The sequence below is a fragment of the Poecilia latipinna genome, unplaced genomic scaffold, assembly GCF_001443285.1.
Source record: "Poecilia latipinna isolate Pla-1442-1.1 unplaced genomic scaffold, P_latipinna-1.0 Scaffold4710, whole genome shotgun sequence".
In the NCBI taxonomy this organism is placed as follows: domain Eukaryota; kingdom Metazoa; phylum Chordata; class Actinopteri; order Cyprinodontiformes; family Poeciliidae; genus Poecilia; species Poecilia latipinna.
Window position 1 is genome coordinate 4,724 of NW_015117326.1, and position 7,061 is coordinate 11,784.

Consider the following 7,061-nt stretch of genomic DNA (forward strand, 5'->3'; position numbering starts at 1 on the left):
AAATATTCTGCTATTAGAGAAGAATAATGTAGTCCAGGTTTGAAGTGTCTAGGTGTGGTAATTTTTAAACTAGAGTTGATGAAAGATATGGAAAGTAGCTGAAAGTAGTGAAAAATTAAGTGGAATCGCCTTTTAGATATTGGAAGCTCGAATTGGAAACCAACTTCAGCTTCGTATTTCACAGAACAGAATTGACATTCTTAAAACTACCTGTTCAATCTTCAAATTACTGTCACTTCTGCACATCAAAAAATGAGTTTCTCATTCTTTTTGCAAGTTTTGCTTACATCATGTAACTGATTATGTGCACTTCTCTGCTTTTCCCCCGTTGCAATTTGCTTTAATCGTGTTGATCAAAATATGTTAAACGTGTCTGTGTTGAATTCTCAACTTCCAAAACAGCATAAGTTCATTGTGTAAGTCTTAACATGCATAAGTCTTAAAGTTGTCATAATGTCAATCATATTTTAATTAATTTATAATTGATTCTTTTCTAAATCTGTCCTGAATTGGTAAATTGCTCCCAAGTGAGTCCTGAGTTTCTCTAACAGGTCAATGTATGAACCATTAGCTCAACCAACGATCAACCAGTTTTCTGAAAACAGATTGAAGGTGCATCTGTGAACCATCAGTTGGCAACAATATGGTGTACATAGCCAGAACACAACACAATGTTACATTTCTGAGAACTGATGAACAAGTATCTGGACCAAGTGAACAGCCAGAGAGAAGAAGAGGAGTGAGGCTGAGGAGGAAATAGTTGGGAGGGAAGCAGAAGAAGAGTCAGAAGAGGCTGAGGACATCTGCCAGTTTCCATCAGTCCAACATCAGGACATGGCTGCGACCCACAACATGATGCTGATGGAGGTCCTCCCACCCGACTGTTCATTCCTTAACCCCACTGAGGAACCTTTGTCAGCATGACGATGGCAATTAAAATGTAATGTAATTATGTAATTTCTACAGCACTGTACAGTTTTCCATGAGGAGATTGTCCTGTGGTTCCTTTTCTACTTTTTTTTGTTCTCTGCATTTCTGTCTTTTTCTTTCTGAATCACCATGGCATGGTCCATCAATAAATTACAGCAAAAGCGTAAATGTGAATTTTGTAGCCTCTTCCCATGACTAATCAATTTGACTGTCTTATCTGTACATAGAGAAACTATAACTTATTATTTTGAGTCACTGATATGTTAACAGACAGAATTTTAAGAGCTGAACTAAGGATTTTTCAAGCAAACAAATGCTATTTTTGCTGTTTCTACAAATTGTTTTGAGAAATGCGCTTACTGTTTTGTAAATACCAACAATGTCTTGAGAAATGCACCAAAAGTGACTGAGAAAAACTAACATAGCATAAATTGTCTCAGGTGTATATATTTGTTTGCCTTTATGAAAAGTGTACACATTTACAGCTTTGTTTCTGCTAGCTTGCAGGAATTGTAACTTACATAGATGATTGAAGACAACTTATTGGTCTTCATGAGACTCAGATAAATCGTGAGTATCTATTTCATAAATTGCCTAATTTTGCCTATTATATTTTACTTTTAAAGTCAATTTGTGTATTGAAAGTTGGACGTAAGATTGTTTAACATGTTACAAGGGTTCACTCTGTTTGGGAACTGTTGAGACGCTTTACCAGGTCGAGAAAGAGTCACATGCTGTTAGACAAAGGGCCCATAGTAAAGAGATACATTTTTGATTCTGTTAGACACCAAGGTCCATTTCTCACAAAAAAGAAACATTTTCTCAGGCCACAGAGACATGGTGTGATTTCAGGGAGTGTCTTCAGTTCATATAATCAGTTGCCCTCCTCCTTCTCCTCAGACGCTGCACAGACTTTTTAGAAACTCTTCTTGGATGTAATGGTAAAGCGTCTCCTTTCAGCGCTGAAAGTTAATAAAATAAGTAAAGTCTGAATGCTTTTCTTGGCTGATTTTATGCTCCGTGTGTCAATACAAATTATGATTCATCGATCGGGATTTCCATTCCCAACAGAACATACATTTGAGAAAAGAAGAAAAGGATTGCTGCTCCAAGACGGAGCTTTGTATAAACGGGTGGCGCATTGCATGAGGAAGCATTGAAGCACTACCAAATGGTTGCCATGGAGATCCGAGGTTGTCGCAAACATGTTTTCATGAGGAAATGACTCCTCATGAATATGGAATTATAACAAGATATAAAGCTCAAATCTAAACAGTTTATGGTGATATACACACCAAATAAGGGATGTTCACTTTAATTTATCAGCCCTTTGTTTTTGAATTTTTGGGGATTTTTTCTCTTTGACTTTATGCATTGAGTTGTTGTTCTTGTGTCATCTATCCTGAATTACTGATCAAAAAGTAAAAAATTGTAAAGAGAACAATGTTTCTCCCAAAAGGCAGAGAGGATCACACCTGTTGACAACAAACAAAAAGTTTAAGAACTACTGAATTTTCAGTCAGAAATGATCACACTGCCTGGTTGAAGTACCAGTCTCTAAATTCAAGTCAACAAAGATGAAACAAACATTTAAGCAAATGGTGCATTTATATGATGTTCATGTAGTGCATCTTTCAACTTTTGCTTTGTTTGTTTTCCAGCAGAGAGGACACCTGATTGACAACATGTGAGTCACAATTTCAACCTGTGACTGGGAAGACTACAACCATCCTGAGTCAACTCTGAATTCAGTGACTTCTTGTTACTCTCAACCCAGAACAAGAATCATTTTATCACCGATTTTTCTTCTACAATAGGTTATCTCTTATGTGGACACATACTGCTTTTGTTGTTTGTTTTGTTTTCCAGATCTCAGTAATACTGTGAGGAAACTGGACAGAAAATAGAATCGGTTCTTTTTTTTAACTGAATTTTTAAATAGAAATTCTTTCTTTAAGTGGATTACTCGTAATCTGTATTTTTGTTTAATTTGAATTCATTTTCTTTATAACTTTCTGTATAGAAATGCTGACAAGTTACACTTCCTTATGTGTTGTACTGTAATTTTTATGGTAAAATTCTGGTAAGAACAGCAACCAGTAATTTACCATAAAGTCTTTCGGATTTCTTACAATAAAATGTCAATATATATCATACAGTCTGGCCATGTTTTTCACTTATGTAGATATTATGCCTCAGGCAGTATGACCGTATTTACTACGGCAAAACCACATTTTAAGTTTTTATTTTACCATATTTTAGGAAATACGGTATTGTACCGTATATTGGGAAATACGGTAAAATACTGGCAGTTTTGGTTGCCAGTATTTTACCGTATACTGAAAACATGGTAAAAAACTGTCAGTTTTGGTTGCCAGAATTTTACCGTATAAAGACGGTAAAATTCTGGCTACCACAGCTGCCAGTTTATTACCGTAAATTGAGGCCATTTTTTTTTTTTACAGTGTGATATTGGTGACCTCATGTACTTTTCTGAAAACCTCTCCTAGGATAACAAACACTAGCAGATAGTCACTTATATAAGTTATAAGAAGTCCACTTCTCAGTTTATTTTCCATGTAATTAGTAAATATATTGTCAATCACGGTTGAACTGTGTGTTGTTATTCTACTTGGTTTAGTAATTAGTGGATATCAACCTAAACTGTACATACTATCAATAAAGTTAGCTGTACTTTTAACCTTATTTGGATTCAACATGTCGATATTAAAGTCTCCACAGATGAAAATGATGTTTTGATAAATCTTAGCAAACAATGTTTCCATGTAATTTGTAAAGACTTCAGTGTCAGATGCTGCTGCTCTGTACACACAGCTGACTATGATATTTTTCTGCTTCTCAGACTGGATTTCAATAGTAATGCATTCCATTAAATCAACTGACACTGACATATTTTCTACCACCTTGTATTTTAGTTCATTATTAATGTACAAAGCTACACCTCCCCCTTTTTTATTCTTTCTGTTTATATAATTGAACTCATACCCCTCAGTGGGAAGCCTGCTCCCTTCTCAGAGATGAGCCACATTTTAGATATTGCTATGACACTGAAGGACTTTTTTAGTTGATATAAATACTCTTAGATATTTTCATAGTTAGTTTAAAGGCTAAGGCTGTTGAAGTGAATAATTGACATTTCTTGATCGGAATTAAAGCTTTGGAAATACTTATCATCAGTGTAGTAATGGCAGTTGTCATTCAAATAATCAAGGAAATTGTTGTCTGGATCAATATCTGTGTCTACATTCATGTGTATATTTTCAATTTATTACTGGATTTCAGAAAGCTGAGCAGAAGTTGCCTGGTTGTCTTGGCTTCCTCTGGTGAACCATTTATTTTGATATAAACCTTGCAGTTTGAGGTCCGTGTTGACTGTATGTTCTTTTGTTTTCTGAGACAACGTACTCGTCTTGCTATATCTGCATTAATTTTTGTAAGATGTTAATTTACATAAACATTGGATCCTTTTAATTTCCTCCCTTGTTTTAGGAGTGCACTTTTATGTCTCCTGTTTGTAAACCGCATTAGAATGGCCGGTTTAACTCCTTTGTTTTTTTGTGGAAAAGGATGACAAGCTTCGATGCCATTATTATCAATGATGATGCCCTTTTTACTGAAGTATGTTATTACCTGTTTTTCAAGAGATCATTGATCTTCATCCCTTTCTTCAGTAGTGTTTGCCTCTGTCACGGCCCGGGCATATGATCGTGGCTTGGATTCCAACCCATTAATTACAACATAATTTGTTCTAAGTCAGCCACACGATGTTCCAGGAGAGCTTAGTTGCTTGTCTTTCTCTACATTCTGTCTCTTCAATTCTGTAGATTTTTGTTATCTCATCAGACATAAAATCCAAGGATTTCTTTATCTCCTCAACTCTTCCTCTGTCAGATCGGCTTTGCTTCATATTTCTTTTTGACATATATAATAATTATAATAATAATAATAACTATATATTTTATTTAAAAGGTGCTTTCAGCACACATAAGGTCACAAAAATAAAAATAATACATTTTAAAGAAAAAAATCCAAATAAAATAAATAAATAAATAAATAAAGAGATTGCGCAAATGCCTGAACATTGAGTGTTAATGGTGTAGTAGGACAATACCTTTTCTCTGAGTGCAATCATGAGCAGACCTTTTTTAATGATTTTTTTCTCATGGGGGATATTCATTTCTATTTGTCATCAAGCCCTCTGTCTCTCTTTTGAACAGTGACTCGTTTGTCCACAAACAAACTAAACAAGTCACATGTTGGCTTCATTACGGGAAATGTTGACCCATGACCTTTTTTTTATTTAATTCTTAATAAATCATCCATATCTTTTGCCACGTCTCTTACCATTGCAGTCATTAATTATGATTCTGCAAAAACATTTTTTTTTCATGAACAGTCTAATAAGACTAAAGATCTAAATATGTGTCAAAACATTCAAACATTCTAGTTTTGTCATTTATTTGATTCAATGCATCAATAAACATGACAAGTTCCTGTCGACCAGATGAGTGAAATGGAAATGAAAATGGACTGAAAATAGATAACACTTTTCTATTCATATTGCTCATTTCTGGGGCTTTTAACTGTCACACACACTCATACAAAGTAATGGAACTTTTAAATTGCAAAAACATGAGCTATAACTACTGCAGCATCAAAATAAAACAGAAAACAGTGCCTTCCACAGTGTCCCCCACACCGTCTTTCATCATTTTTAGGGTTTTTGAAGCATTTAAATATTTCAGATGATCAAGCAAACTTTAATATCAGAGAAAGAAAGATAAGTTCTCATTCTCAGGGTGCCAGAAGAGGAACTATATCAAGCCAATCAGACAAGCTACACTCTTTTGCTGTCTTACAATGGACTGAACTGAGCTGTTTTCTAGCTGCATATATTTTTTTAATCACAGCAGAACAATGAACTGCAAAATGTTTGGAAATTGTTCTAAAGAAGTTCTGCAGATTTACTTGTAACAACAATTGCTCTTCCAAGGTTTCCTGGATGTCATGTTAACTTGCCTGTCTGCTCTGGAGCACCTAGCTGTAAAAGCTCTGCATTTTATGGAGGTCTTCACACCTTCTGCTCATCCAATAACCTAGTGCCTGGCTGCTGTGTTCCTCTTCTTTACCATGGAAACATCAGAGATTACCTTAATTTGTCACACATCTTTCCACTTATCTTTTTGTTGTTTGATAAATCAAATCTAAACATGCAGTCAGACAGAGATTTAATAGGGATGGAAAAAGCAAATGAGGTGGATTAGCAAAGTTCCCCGTTTTAAGGTTGACAGCTGCAGGAGATCCTTCCAGCCCACAGCATCATCATCCACAATGACTCTGAACACATTTGGATGATGTCAGTTAATTTCACTTTGGGATAAAGCATTTTTGAAGTAAACCGAGTTAACATTACACTTATTTAATACAAGCACAATTCAACATTCAGCATTGTATCTAGTTTACCTTCAGTAGTTTTCCTTAATTTCTGCTCTCTGTATCTTCAGCTTTGAAACACTTTCCTGTCTTTGTGAACCTCTCTGAGCCTCAGTGTGATGTTCATGCACCAAAAAGCCAGCGTGACTCGCACTCTTTGGTAGAATCATGGTAAACCTTGTATGACTTGAATGCAACATAAGTGGATGCCGTAGCTTTTCATCTGCTTGCATTAGTACATCACATTCAGTTTCTGGACTCCATTGATTGCCAGACATCAAAATGAGGGTTCAAACACTTAGCTAAAAAGCCATGTGATGCTACCTACAACCATACTCAATGCAAAACAGAGCTGTAGCAGCCAGGCTGAGAGCTCATGAAGAGGTAAAGGAAGCCTTTGGACATCATTAGTCTGGAGTTCAATGCACTGAAAGACAGCAGCTAAGTGTGTTCAAATTAATGTGTAGATGTGTTACTGTCTAAAAGCTTGCAGACTGTTGATCCCTGTGATGCAGGCACCTCATATGACAGTAGAAAGAGGAGAAAGACTTTTAATTATTTTTAGTTCATTGTGCGTAGGGTGACTCACTGAGATATAAACACTTGTCGAGAAAAGTCGAGCTCATCCCACTTCCTCATGCTGGAGATTTTAGTTTAATAATAACAATAAATAAAGT

General features: G+C 35.6%; 1 long non-coding RNA gene across 1 annotated transcript in view; it reads left to right on the forward strand.

Moving 5' to 3' along the window:
- Positions 1-4,767: 4,767 nt before the first annotated feature.
- Positions 4,768-7,061, forward strand: part of LOC106942946 (uncharacterized) — a 9,013-nt gene continuing 6,719 nt past the window's right edge. Inside the window, exons 1-2 of the long non-coding RNA XR_001423759.1 lie at positions 4,768-4,781; positions 5,169-5,174. This is a non-coding gene — a long non-coding RNA (uncharacterized LOC106942946). The remainder of the gene's footprint in view (positions 4,782-5,168; positions 5,175-7,061) is intronic.